Genomic DNA, 15,370 nt, shown 5'->3' with positions numbered 1-15,370 from the left:
CACTGGCCAGTTCATTTATTCACACTCCAAGGAACAAAGCATGAGGTGACATACATTGCATTTCAGCAATCTTGTACATGAATTCCATATCTATGAGAACTTCACAAAGTTACTCATGACAGACTCACAACTTAGTACTTCACCAATAGGCCTTGTTCGGAATCACATAGTGAGTCCGAACTTTGACTTTCTCAAATGAGAATACTAAGGTGTGAAATGGCATGTCTCATTTCAGGATTAAGGTAAGCATGATGCAATTCATACATAGTGACTTCAAGACATAAGAGGTTAAATGGTTTGTTCTTATATTGTCTCTAGAAGTGCACTGGTCAATTCAGTACCTTCGGAAGATACCTAGAAGAACTATAGAGTCTCCAACTCTCAATGCCTCATAACCAGACATCATAGATTCTTCTAACAATCATACTGAGGTCAATAGTCCTTTGACCCTAAGATTGCGAATATATCGTTTTAAGCAAACTACGAAGAGTTTGTTCATGCAAATCTACATTTGTCTCTTCGTAAGTTGTTAAGTTTGTTTATGGACTAAAAGACTAAGGTTTTATCATAAAGCTTCAGACAAGGAAGATTGAATGAACGTTTCAACTTTATTAATGAATAGATAGGCAATTACAAGCTAGAGTCTTCATGAGACTTTATTACATCAAATGTACAAAATAAAGACTACAACTCTTCTTGTGGGCACCATTGACAACAAATGTTGGAATCGATCTAGGGTTTGAGAAAATAATTAACACTTCGGTAAGCGGCCGAATTTTAAAAATTTTCTTTTACAAGTAAAACAGTTTTTACTAACCTAGACAAGTGCAAGTACATGTAATTAAAAACCAATATGAGCTATGAAGTTCACTAACCTTTCTTGAAGCTTGAACCTTGTAGAAGCTTTTGGAAAGTTGCAACGCTCGTCTCCCCTCGCAGCACGTCTCTCTTCCTTTCCTCGGCACCTCGAGCAACCACGAAAGTTTCTATCACTAAATCACTCGAAAAGAAGGAATCAGTGAGTGGGCACTTTTAAACACTACGACTTAAGAACGAGTCTCGAAGTCGCAGAGCTAAACACTAGGTCGAGTGAGGACCTAGGTGCCAAGACAAGAAATAATCGAAAATAAACTAGAGAGAGAGAGAGGATTTTCGGCCAAAGTTCTAGAGAGAGAGTCTCTCAAATCTCTTAAACTTGGATGAATGAAAAGTGTGGAATGAGGCTCCTATTTATAGGAGAGGTCTCACCTTCAATAAGGTAGTTTCCTCTTCTATAGAATATCACATATTCATGAGCCAATTTCCCTTTTCCTTCAAAGAGGTGCACGTCCAAGACAAAACAAGTAAGTCCTTGGATTTGTTTCCTCTTTTGTTTGATTCTCTCTTGACCACATTTGGGCGCCCACCATGTTTCCTCTTAGGGGAAATTTGTTTCCTCTTTTTCTTTTGGTAAGTATCTTGATACATTTATGCACAAAAGATTCTCTCTTCCTACGGGTATTATGGGCGCCTATCACCTTCTAGAAGGGGCTTCTAGAAGCTTTTCCATTTTGTTCATGACAACATGAAAAAGGCCCATTAAGAATTTTCAATAAAATTCTTATGAAATGAAATTAATCCACAAGGCCCAATTAATCATATTATGGCCGAGTGACATTAAGTCATCAAATGAACTTGTCAAAAAATTTATTGACATTCATTTCATCCTTTGTCTCAAAAGACAAAAATACCCTTTTGACTATTTTCGTTCTTGTTTTGACTTAGCTTCCAGTTTAACTATTCCTATCGATGTGATTCGTGACAGTGACGTCATGGACCCAAATGAACAAAGCTTTAGCTAAACACTTGGACTCAAAAGTTCACAAACCTTTTCCAAGTTTAGCTTAATGCCAGCTGACTCCACTAAAGAGCTGACACTGAAAATCTCTCGATTCAAATGAATTTGTTTTCTACTCAAGAATTCGACCTAATTATAATGAGCGGATCCACTGAATATTATCTATGCTACCCTTCATGAATGTCATCAGCTAGTCGGGATTTACTAAATTACCATTTTACCCTTCTAGCTGTTATTTCCTCAACTCCTTTGTCGCTTGTGAATAAGTTAGAAACAATGTATTGACGAGGAGCTAACAAGTCACATTGTTTCATCCAAAATAGTCAGGACTCAATTTGGACACTGGCCAGTTCATTTATTCACACTCCAAGGAACAAAGCATGAGGTGACATACATTGCATTTCAGCAATCTTGTACATGAATTCCATATCTATGAGAACTTCACAAAGTTACTCATGACATACTCACAACTTAGTATTTCACCAATAGGCCATGTTCGGAATGACATAGTGAGTCCGAACTCTGACTTTCTCAAATGAGAATACTAAGGTGTGAAATGGCATGTCTCATTTCAGGATTAAGGTAAGCATGATGCAATTCATACATAGTGACTTCGAGACATAAGAGGTTAAATGGTTTGTTCTTATATTGTCTCTAGAAGTGCACTGGTCAATTCAGTACCTTCGGAAGATACCTAGAAGAACTATAGAGTCCCCAACTCTCAATGCCTCATAACCAGACATCATAGATTCTTCTAACAATCATACTGAGGTTAATAGTCCTTTGACCTTAAGATTGCGAATATATCGTTTTAAGCAAACTACGAAGAGTTTGTTCATGCAAATCTACATTTGTCTCTTCGTAAGTTGTTAAGTTTGTTTATGGACTAAAAGACTAAGGTTTTATCATAAAGCTTCAAACAAAGAAAGAATAAATGAACGTTTCAACTTTATTAATGAATGAATAGGCAATTACAAGCAAGAGTCTTCGTAAGACTATATGACATCAAATGTACATAAATAGACACTACTACTCTTCTTGTGGGCACCATTGACAACAAACTCCCACTTGACTAAAAGAAGATGTGAGTAGTCCTACATGCCTAATCCCTCTCGAAGTTGGTCGAAGACCATGTTCGCTAGGGCCTTGGTGAATGGATCTGCCAGAGATCTACCCATTTGTGCTTGTTAACGGTAGGTATTATGTCGAGGTTACGTTTCGAATCTACGTAGTTTTCGTTTTCGAGTTTGTTTGAGGAAAGAAAGATAGAGAGATGGTTGAGAGACATATTGCCTATATAAGTTGAAACAAGTTTATGATTAGTCTTTGGTTTAGGATTTAAGTTTTATTAAGACTTTTATAAAATCCAAAGGTGTTATAAACCAAACGATAATTTATTCCCTCAAGAGAAGGCCGCAAAAAATCTCCTTTTATAAGTAAATGACACATCATTAATGCTAAGCCAAGATGTCAATACATCTATTTTGACTAGCCACCTTGTAAATTGGTTTGATCACTCACATCCTTTCGCAGGGCCTCGAGGGAGGATTACTAGGGATTGAGCCTAAGTGTGAAACCAACCACTTAGTCCAAAAGATCAACTTTGAAAAACAATCCCCGAAGGGGAGGCCTTGCCATCATCGTCTCACTCTCGGACGTAGCTCATTGAGCGATGATCAGAGCAAAGCGCCCTTGAGTACTCTCATTTAAGAGAGGGCCACGAGGGTGACTCTTAGTCCGGCGACACTTGCACTTTTCATTAGTGTTGGGGATCGTGGGTTACAAACAACAAGTATAACCCTCCCACTTAGTTTTTGGAGTTGGTTCATCGACTCTTTTAAGTTCGGAAACAAATTTCCTAGTTAGAGAGCGACAGAGCGGACAACTAGAAGAGAATCCTAGATCGACATGTTCAGAGCAGTATTAGTGCATAAAGGCATAAGGTACATACTCGATCTTTTCCTATTTTCTATTTCGGGAAAGTGCGTGAGGGAAGTGTGAACTTCAACTCACTCGAACACTTGAAAGTTTGAGATTACACATCTTTTTATTTTTCGGCTTGTCTACAAGGAGACCTCCCACTCAAATTTTCAAGAGCATATAGATTTTGAACATATGTGATATAGATATAGTTTTGAAAACATTTTGAAAATTTATTTGATTTGGATGACAAAATATTTTCAAGTTTGAAAGTGAAAACGGTTTTTCAAAATTCAAACTAGTTTTGTAAAAATTCAATTTCAATTAAACTTTCAAAAATCAAAACATTTTAATCTTACACATCATGTTTATAATCATATGAAAAACATTTTTGCTCAAGAAAATTTTCTCATTAGAGTTCTTTAACTCATGGTAGTGGGGTTTGAAAATCCGGATTTCTAAAAAACTGGAGTTTCAGACAGCCGCGCACCTCGGAGTAAAATCGCCATATCTGGCGGCTCCGATGTCCTTTTCAGCCGAAACCAGTGGCATTGGACACAGGACAGACAGAGCTTTAATTTGATTCAAAAATTATTAAATTTCGATTTCTGAGCAGAGAGTTATGCCGCTTTTAATGCGGGTTTACATTCCAGCTCGAAAAAAGAAATAAATTAAAGCTTCGTCCTTTTAGGTGCGAAAAAGAATCGAGTGTAACGGAACGTTTTAAGATGTTGTTTAAAGCTTTTATTTGTGTTTTATTAGCAGGGTAATAACATAGAATAAAAGAAATAACAACAAGCATAAAACGAATACGGTAAATAAAAGAAACTAGAAAGACAAAGTAACTAGTCACAAAATTTACCGAAATTTCTCAAACCTTTTAAAACACGTTTTTCAATATAAAAAAATAAAAAACTTTTAGAACTGATTCTAATGTGTTTTAAAAACATCCCAAACTCATAGAAAATCAACATGCTTTTTAATTTAAAGACAAGAGCATTAAATTAAAAAAAAATCTAAGATTACAATTCTAACTTGTCACAAAATTAGTAAACTTTCGAAAACGATTTTCAAGCTCATAATTTTAAAAACATGTACATGCTAATCTTTGACCATAGCTCTGATACCATTTGTTGGAATCGATCTAGGGTTTGAGAAAATAATTAACGCTTCGGTAAGCGGCGGAATTTTAAAAATTTTCTTTTACAAGTAAAACAGTTTTTACTAACCTAGACAAGTGCAAGTACATGTAATTAAAAACCAATATGAGCTAGAAGCTTACTAACCTTTCTTGAAGCTTGAACTTTGAAGAAGCTTTTGGAAAGTTTGCAACGCTCGTCTCCCCTCGCAGCACGTCTCTCTTTCTTTCCTCGGCACCTCGAGCAACCACGAAAGTTTCTATCACTAAATCACTCGAAAAGAAGGAATCAGTGAGTGGGCACTTTTAAACACTACGACTTAAGAACGAGTCTCGAAGTCGCAGAGCTAAACACTAGGTCGAGTGATGACCTAGGTGCCAAAACAAGAAAAATCGAAAATAAACTAGAAAGAGAGAGAGAGAGGAGTTCGGCCAACAATGTCTAGAGAGAGAGTCTCTCAATCTCTAACTTATGTTGAATGAATAGAATGAGAGGAATGAGGGTCCTATTTATAGGAGAAGGGTTGGCCTTGGAAAGAAGTAGTTTCCTCTTATTTTCCAAGCCTTTATGAGCAATCTTTATTGCCCATTCCCATCCAAGTCACACGGCCAACATGTGCCCTAATGACACCTTGGATTTGTTTCCTCTTTTATTCCTTGCTCTTTCTAAGCTTGTTTGGTCGAAATCCCATGTGCATCTATATGCAAATTTGTTTCCTCATTTTCTTTTGGCAAGTATCTTGATACATTTATGCACAAAATATTCTCTTTCTCTTGGGTATTTTGGGCGCCCATCTCTCATCTAGAAGGAGCTTCTAGAAGCTTCTTCATTTGTTCATGACAACATGAGAAAAGCCCATTAAGAATTTTCAATAAAATTCTTATGAAATGAAATTAATCCACAAGGCCCAATAAATCTTATTTTGGCCGAGTGAAACTTGTCATCAAATGACCATGTCAAAAAATTTATTGACATTCATTTCATCATATGTCTCAAAAGACAAAAATACCCTTTTGACAATTTTCGTTCTTGTTTTGACTTAGCTTCAGTTTAACTATTCCTATCGATGTGATTCGTGACAGTGACCTCATGGACCCAAATGAACAAAGCTTGAGCTAAACACTTGGACTCAAAAGTTCACAAACCTTTTCCAAGTTTAGCTTAATGCCAACTGACTCCACTAAAGAGTTGACACTGAAAATCTCTCGGTTCAAATGAATTTATTTTCTACTCAAGAATTCGACCTAATTATGATGAGCGGATCCACTGAATATTATCTATGTTTACCCTTCATGAATGTCATCAGCTAGTCGGGATTTACTAAATTACCATTTTACCCTTCTAGCTGTTATTTCCTCAACTCCTTTGTCGCTTGTGAATAAGTTAGAAACAATGTATTGACGAGGAGCTAACAAGTCACATTGTTTCATCCAAAAGAGTCAGGACTCAATTTGGACACTGGCCAGTTCATTTATTCACACTCCAAGGAACAAAGCATGAGGTGACATACATTGCATTTCAGCAATCTTGTACATGAATTCCATATCTATGAGAACTTCACAAAGTTACTCATGACATACTCACAACTTAGTATTTCACCAATAGGCCCTGTTCGGAATGACATAGTGAGTCCGAACTCTGACTTTCTCAAATGAGAATACTAAGGTGTGAAATGGAATGTCTCATTTCAGGATTAAGGTAAGCATGATGCAATTCATACATAGTGACTTCGAGACATAAGAGGTTAAATGGTTTGTTCTTATATTGTCTATAGAAGTGCACTGGTCCATTCAGTACCTTCGGAAGATACCTAGAAGAACTATAGAGTCCCCAACTCTCAATGCCTCATAACCAGACATCATAGATTCTTCTAACAATCGTACTGAGGTCAATAGTTCTTTGACCCTTAGATTGCGAATATATCGTTTTAAGCAAACTACGAAGAGTTTGTTCATGCAAATCTACATTTGTCTCTTCGTAAGTTGTTAAGTTTGTTTATGGACTAAAAGACTAAGGTTTTATCATAAAGCTTCAAACAAAGAAAGAATGAATGAACGTTTCAACTTTATTAATGAATGAATAGACAATTACAAGCAAGAGTCTTCGTAAGACTATATGACATCAAATGTACATAAATAGACACTACTACTCTTCTTGTGGGCACCATTGACAACATGATGTATAATGGTAAGTCTAGACATATCCGTCGACGACATAATACCGTTAGACAACTTCTCTCGTCTGGAGTCATAAGTATTGACTATGTTAGGTCCAAAGAGAACATTGCGAATCCGCTAACCAAAGGGTTAAATAGGGACCAAGTAGAGAAGACATCTAAAGGAATGGGACTAAAGCCCATGGAAAATAAAGCCAAGGCAAAGGAAACCCAACCATGATGACTGGAGATCCCAAGATCTTGGTTCAAAGGGACAACCTAATTGTCAATGGCTAAGTAAGGTCACTGTGGGGGTAACCCCTGATCCTATTCCTATTAAAACAGTGACTCCCATACGAGGTTAAGCTTAGAGCTTTTAATGATTCTGTGAATTGGATTGTTGAGATTCCGAAAGAGCAATGCGGGATTACTCTTAATAAAAGAATCACCTATGTGAGAGAGAAGTGGGGCCGCTTCAAAGGAGAATTAATTGGGCTTAATTCTTTAGAAACTCTTGCAGAACCAGGCGAATGTTCAGGGCCAAAATAAACATAACCATGAGAACTGACCCTGTGTCAGGGAAATATCAGTGGGGGATATGTTTATCGTTTATACAAAACGACTAACAGTTCAAGGACATCATGTCTACTGAGTAGTTAGTAAAGATGACATATCTTTCCGAGGGAAGGTTCAAAGGCTCTACCTACCTATCCTATACTGGTATTAACCGTAGAATCTATCACCACCTTGAGTCGTATCGTGTCTTTATAATTTTCGTCTCACAATTTCATTCATGTGGGGGATTGTTGGAAGATGTGTAAATAAAAGTTATTATTTACAAGTAAATGGATAATTTGTGGCTAATATTTGAGTGGGGTCCACTCATCGGAATTTGTTAATTCTTGCGTATTCTTATTCCTCGTTGCGTCGGGTATAAGATTGATTATTTATTTGCCAAAATCATTACTATAATGAATTAGAAATTGATGCTCAAAGTATGCTTAAAGAACACGTTAGTCTTGTGTAAATAAAGTGAATTGCAAGAGTCCCACATGGGTTGGGTAAGTGTGTTGTTGTGGTGTTTATATACCATCCTCTTTCTTTAGTGGTCAAGCAAGTGCAAGAGAGGAGAGTGTGTGTGGGTTATCTCTTAACCCCTCGCGCGCACACACACACACACGCGCGCCGCCGCCGAGCCGAGCCGAGCCGGGCCGGGCCCGGGTTTCGGGAATGTCTCGGTCTCGGGCTTGGGCTCCTTGGGCTTATCCTTAACTTTTTATTGCAAAGTTCACTTACGATTTATTTTAATTCCATAATTAATTTATTTAGCAAAGGTTTGCATGGGTTTAATGCATACGACGTGCCTTTATTCTGGAGTAAAGGAGACTTAATGGAGACGTTTTGAGCGAGCTTCCAAGGCTGTTCACGTTCATAACCTGCAGAGTTAGTGAGCATTAATGTATTAATTGGAGTTTATGGCTGAACGTTTAGGTGGTTCAAATTCGAAACCTACTCTGCTTGCTCAGCTATAAAAGGCCTTCGGGTCTCTCATTCTGTACACACAGAACAACACTCCTCTCTCCCTCGCTTTGAAATTGTTTTTGTTTTGTAGTCCGGTGATAGCTTCTGACGCTCGGGTTCTAGTTCGCCGAAGCCGAGTCTTGTGGTGCATTGCTCGTCTTAGTAGTCGTTGTATCCTGGGAGGCTTTCGCTCACTAAATCCGTGGGAGGGCGATAAAAGCTTCAAGTAAAACGGCAAACGGGCCTCGACCTTTCCTTGCTGTTTTCCTGTTTTCCATTTCCGGTTTATTTTCTATTTTAGTTTCCTTGCATGTGTCTTGTATTTTCTATCAATATTATTTGTAATATTGCTAACAACGTCAAGATACAAAGTAAATTCCTAGGCCGTGACCAGTGATAATACAATATGTATTGGCCAGTCTACAATCTACATAGACACGAAAAATATAATAGATTCATTACAATTTCATGCAAATCTGCCGAGAAATAACGCAGAACACATTTGAAATAACTAAAAATAACCAAATACATAATAAGGAGACTAATTAGTTTGCTATGAATTAGTTTAAAATCATCAAGTAATCCCCTAGACACTAACAAAAGTACAACAAAATTAGTTTGCAATTATTAAAAAAAATAGTTTGGAATTATATGTTGAAAGCAGTTGGACACGGAAATCAGTATCTGAATTACAAAGTTTTATCTATCTTCAATTACTTGATAAGGATCACCATCTCCAGCCCAAATGAGAAAATCTGAAGATTCTTTTTTTTTTTAAATGAAAAATTATATTTTCCGAGGTATTCTTTGTGAAATATGTTTTTCCCTTGCCGTCTTTGGGGCATCGAAGCCGGTTGTGGACCCCATGAGTCGGGAATCTCGACCATTCCTAATACGCGAAAGCTAACAACAATGATTTAACGAAACAATAATGTGTAGAAGAAGAAAACAAAAATTGTTGAGATATAAATCGTATTAAAAAAATATTTAATGAATTTTTTTAGAACAGTTCCATAAACAAATGTAATAACCCATTGAATATATAAATTTTATTCAATGATAATCTCTGGAAAATATAATGACATTCCAGATGAAAATTTTGTATTATAGTCATTAAAAAATGTTTATGCTTGAAATATATAATTTAATTTTCAATAATAATATATATTTATGTAATTTTATTTTATGTATTTGTTGGATATAATCTAATATATAAATTGATTTTGATTTTGATTTTGTGAATTTTTCTTTTTATATGATTTATGAGATAACTATATCATCATTTTAGTAACAAAAATTATAAATTATATATTTTAATATTGAAATATAAAATATTTTTTTCCTGCAGCAACGTGCAGTATAATAGCGTGTGTTTTATACATTAGATCCACTGAATATTCATCAATGTTTACCTTTTATAAATACAAAAAAGTAGGTAAATAGCTAACTAAAACGTTTGAAATTGCTATATAACCAACGTTTCGTAAATCTTAAGTAAATACTCATAAAGATGACGTAGCCTAATAAATTGAAGTGACTATTTACCTCAGATTTACGTCTGTAATTTATTGAAGTGACTATTTATCTAAGATTTACGAAACGTTAGCTATTCAACAACGTCAAACTGTAAATGTGGCAAATTACTAATAGACACTTATAAATATCATTAACTAGAAGGGAATTACAAAATTTTCATTTCACGATTCTATTTATATTTCTTTCGACTCCTTTGATGTTTGTGAATAAGCATAAACGTTCCCAGTAAGGTGTAGTTAATATGTCTACAATGGTTCGGTCTAAAACGGTCAAAAAGTGGATCGGATTGGTTATTATTTAAGAAAAAATATAATGAAAATAGGTCTAAAACGGTCTAACTGTCTAAATCGACCCAAAATAATCTGGTCTAAGACGGTCTGATATGGTCTATATAAGATTAGACCGTTTTAACTGGTTTCGTCCGGTCCGGCGGTATTTTTTTCCCCTTATTTGGTATAGTCACTACTACAAAATTGATTTTCTGATGCGCAAGACTATCAGATGCGACTAGTCGCATCTAAAAGTCGCATCTAAATAACTTTCAGGTGCGACTAGTCGCATCTGATAGTCAATCAGAAGCCGAAAAAATTCGCTCAAATTGTCTTTTGATTTTGACAATCCGATGCGACTAGTCGCACCTGAAAATATGTTGAAACTTTCAGGTGCGACTATGTCGCATCAGATAGTTTTAAATTTTTGAGTGGGCCTCATCTCCCCCTCTTTTATTTCATTAATCTGACGTGGCGAATGAATTTTTTTTTTATTATTATAATCACGTGCGACTAGTCGCACCTGAAGAATAATCAGGTGCGATTCTGTCGCACCTGATTATTAGGGTTTTGTTTAAAAACCCAGGTTGCGATCCTTTCTTCTCCAGCCGCTCAAACCCCTCTGTGTTAAAAAAAAACGCCCTGCACTTCAAAAAAAAACCCTCTCTCTCTCTCTGACCTCCGCCGCGCTCCGCCCTTTCCACCACCTCCGCCGCGTCTCTCTCTCTGCCTCATCTGCGACACCAGCCACGCTCCGCCGGCAGCAGCTCCTCCGTCAAGCCGAGCTTCGATCGGCGGCCAGCAGCTCCTCCGCCAAGCCGCGCGCGCTGCCACCACGTCTCTTCTCCTTCTTGCTTGCGCTCGGCCAGCAGCTCCTCCACCAAGCCGCGCGCGCCACCAGCCACGCTTCGTGAAAAGGTGGCCGGACAAGTCTCGAACGCCACGCTCTGACTCTCCACACCAGACTCGCTGCCCGCAGCCACGAGCTCACTCTCTCCGACCTCTCACTCTCCGGCTCACTCCCACTCTCCGGCTCTCTCTCTGCCTCACTCTCTCTCTCCGGCTCTCTCTCTGCCTCACTCTCTCCGGCTCTCTCTCTGCCTCAGTCTCACTCTCTCTGACCTCTCACTCCCCGGCTCTCTCTCTGCCTCACCTCTCACTCTCCGGCTCACTCTCTCCGACCTCGACAGCCTCGGCGTCTCTGCCCCGACAGCCCCGCTGCCTCGACGCGTGCTCAGCCTCGGTGTCACTGCAATCCCGGTAAGCTATCTCTCACTGCCTCTCTCTCTCTCTCTCTCTCTCTCTCTCTTATTTTCCCTTTGACTGAACTGATGCGTTGTCCCGTGCTCAGCCTCGTCAAGCTGCTGTCCCGAGCTGCCTCGCGCGTCCCTGCTGTTTCGACGAGTCCCTGTCCTCGACGAGTCTCTCTCCCCGCTGCACCGAACCGTCGCTGCCTCGATCCCTCCTCCGCCGTTTCACCGAGCCGTCCCCTGTTGTCCCGAGCTGTCCAAGTAAGTCTAGCCTTTTTTAAAAAAAAAAATTGTTTGTGTTGTTAGTTTAGTTAGTTTAGTTAATTAGGTTAGTTGATATAAAATGTTAGTTAGTTAGTTAATTAGTATGTAAATGTTAGTTAATTGAATAGATATGTTAGTAAGTAATTATTTAGAATGTTAAGTGTTAGTATGTAAATGTAAATGTTAGTTAATATAATTGTAGTTAATCATTGTAAATTTTAATTACATAGTTAGTAATATGTTTAGGTTCTTTAATTTAATTTTGATTAGTATGTTAATTGTAATTGTAAAGAAATTGTAATTAATTACAATGTTTTGTGACATGTTTTGATGTTTTGTGACATGTTTAATATAAAATGAAATTTAGGTTAAAATTAAGTTAATGAATTTGTGATTAGTTTTAGTTTATTTAACATGAAATGAAATTGTAAGTTTAAATAAGAAATTAGTATGTAAATGTTAGTTAATTAAATAGATATGTTAGTAAGTAATTATTTAGAATGTTAAGTGTTAGTATGTAAATGTAAATGTTAGTTAATATAATTGTAGTTAATCATTGTAAATTTTAATTACATAGTTAGTAATATGTTTAGGTTCTTTAATTTAATTTTGATTAGTATGTTAATTGTAATTGTAAAGAAATTGTAATTAATTACAATGTTTTGTGACATGTTTTGATGTTTTGTGACATGTTTAATATAAAATGAAATTTAGGTTAAAATTAAGTTAATGAATTTGTGATTAGTTTTAGTTTATTTAACATGAAATGAAATTGTAAGTTTAAATAAGAAAAATAGTTTGTGACATGTTTTTCTAGTTTGTGATATTTTGTTTATTTCGATTTTTCATTTATAAATGTTGTGATCGAACCACAGAGGTTCGGTTTAGGGCTGAGCTAATTTTTTGTATGTTTATTTACTATATAATGTAACCACGGTTTTCCTCCGCCATATGTGAGGTTTGTTAATAATAAAATCCGTGATGCCGTCCACGTTTTTTTTAAACAGAAAACTAATATTGTTCACATCTTACAGGATGTCAGATGCAGGTGGAGCAGGTGGAGATGAGTCTCCGCTACACCGTTCAGGAGCAGGTGGAGATGAGTCTCCGCTAGAGACACCGGGTTCCCAAGGTCCTAAGAAAACAAGGGGACCAACAACCGGGTCTACTTCGGCAAAAGCAGCGCTTGGGGTGCCCGGTGCGAAAGTTGTTAGGTATGACCCAATCGACCAAACTTTCTACCAGGACGTAAGAAAAACAATTAAAAAGGTAGGAGTATTCAACAACCGCGTCGGCGCTTTGGTGAAAGTCCATATCCCGGTCACACTTCGTGATTGGAACGAAGTGACGCCCCAGATGTTGGGCAATATTCTGAGCGCACTTCATTCCGAGTACACTTTCGTGTACAAGGATGATGAGACCGAGGAGCTGCTTCCGGCGGATTGCTATCGTCATCAGATTGACCAGACTATCATTCGCGATGCAAAGCGTATGAGGCGCAACCAAAAGTCTAGATTATCAGGGACTTTCTTAGGAAAATGTTGTGGGCAAATGAATGTCGCCAAGAAAGAAATCCCAAAAGGATATCAAAAAGACGATTGAGAGAAGGTGATAGAGGAGTTCGCAACTGACGATTGGAAGGTAATGTATAATTCAAAAAATTATGTTATCTTCTATGAAATCGAATTATAACGCAATTTAATATGTGCAGAAAAAGTCTACTCGCAACAGAGACAATTCAAAGAACAAGAAAACGAAGTCCACACAAGGGTCGATTTCTTTTTTGGCTCATCGACATTTGAACGTAAGTTTATTCTAATTTTGTAATATTTTTTTTGCAATAAATACATTACTTATATTTTCATAAGAACTGCAGAGTAGGGAAGATGGGACTTTGGCCTCGGCGTTAAACACGTGGGAGAAAAAACATCAAGATGATCAAGGCAATTGGACGACAGCTTGGGCGCAACAAGCATTTGTAAGTTACTTGTGTTAATTACTTAATAATCAAGTTTCGATAATCTTAATAATTTTTTTAACATATGTTTGAAGGCGCGAATTATGACTCAAGTCGAGGATATGCAGCGACAAGCAGCGGAGTCAGGCCAAACGTTTGACATAGACCAGGCGGAGCAGTACGCGATGGATACTATTCTCGGGCAACGTCGAGATTGGTATGTCGGGATAGGTCCCTCGATCCCGAGATCCTCGTATCTCTTGGCTCAGGCTCATGACGACAGCTCGTCCTCAGGTTCTTCATCGACGCGCGTTCCAGATCCAGTGATTAGCGAGCTACAAGCAACGTTGGCCGCACAACAAGCTCAGATGGAGGCGTTTCAGCGACAGTTCTTTGTCTACACACAGCAGCATCCGTCTCCCATGCAGACATCCCCCGCGATGATGCACCCTGGGACGACGCCGCCATCAGCTTCAATGCCGAATGTTCAGACGCCGGCATCCGCTTCAATGCCGAATGTTCAGACGCCGCCATCCGCTTCAATGCCAAATGCTGATCAGACGCCACCAAGGCGCCAAGGCGCACGAGCAAGATCTGGCGGAAGAGGAGGCCGCGAATTCCAGAATTGCCAGACTTCGAATGAAAAAGGGAAACAAAAAGAATAAATTGTAATTTTTTTAATTTATTGAACGTAAATTATCAAATTTTATGAATTTAATATTAGAATTTCTATTAAATTATTTATATAATTATTCTAATTAACATTATTCAAATTATTTATTTAATTTAACAAAAAAATTATTTAATTAATTTTTTAAATTATAATTTTTATATATTTAATAGGCTGATTCTATTAGAATCAGCATTTTAAAAAAAATAACTACAGACAATCAGATGCGACTAGTCGCATCTGATACCTTCGCGGGAAAAGTATCAGATGCGACTAGTCGCATCTGATTGTACTGTAACCCGCCAAATATTTCGCGGGGAATTACTATCAGATGCGACTAGTCGCATCTAATACTTTTCCCGCGAAGGTATCAGATGCGACTAGTCGCATCTGATACTATAACTCCCGCTTTAATAACTTATTTTGGAGGATATTTAGGTGCGACGTTTGGTGCGACTAGTCGCACCTAAAATGTCGCACCCGATAGTGATGACTTTCAGGTGCGACAAGTCGCACCTAAAATCATCAGGTGCGCACTTTCAGATGCGACTTTGTCGCATCTAAAGTCGCACCTGATGATACTTTCAGGTGCGACACTGATGCTTTCAGGTGCGACTTTTGTCGCACCTGATGCTATTAATTGTACTAGTGAGTTCGGTTTAATTTTTTTAAACCGTTTAGACCGGTCCGATTTAATTTTTTTTTTAGCGATTTTAGATTGGACTGGATCATGCACAGTCGTACAGAAAAAATTTGTTTAGTTGTATTTAGCGTGGTAATTAATAAATAAAATTTTTACATATATTTTCTTTATTTTTTTTTAAATATTTTCAATCTTCTTAATTAGAGTAT

At 37.6% G+C, this 15,370-nt stretch overlaps 1 long non-coding RNA gene and 1 pseudogene across 1 annotated transcript; both read left to right on the top strand.

Moving 5' to 3' along the window:
* LOC149390381 (very-long-chain aldehyde decarbonylase CER1-like) overlaps nt 1-15,370 on the top strand; it is a 124,117-nt pseudogene that overhangs the window by 46,951 nt on the left and 61,796 nt on the right.
* LOC149390382 (uncharacterized) lies at nt 13,149-14,042 on the top strand. Its single transcript, XR_016300008.1, has 4 exons — nt 13,149-13,532; nt 13,603-13,695; nt 13,768-13,869; nt 13,944-14,042. It is a non-coding gene; the product is annotated as an uncharacterized LOC149390382 (long non-coding RNA).

The sequence above is a fragment of the Urtica dioica genome, chromosome 7, assembly GCF_054948205.1.
Source record: "Urtica dioica subsp. dioica isolate 48M chromosome 7, U.dioica_male_clone48M_v1_H2, whole genome shotgun sequence".
Lineage (NCBI taxonomy): Eukaryota > Viridiplantae > Streptophyta > Magnoliopsida > Rosales > Urticaceae > Urtica > Urtica dioica.
Note: the sequence above shows the minus strand (reverse complement) of the source record. Positions and strands in the feature narration are given on the sequence as shown.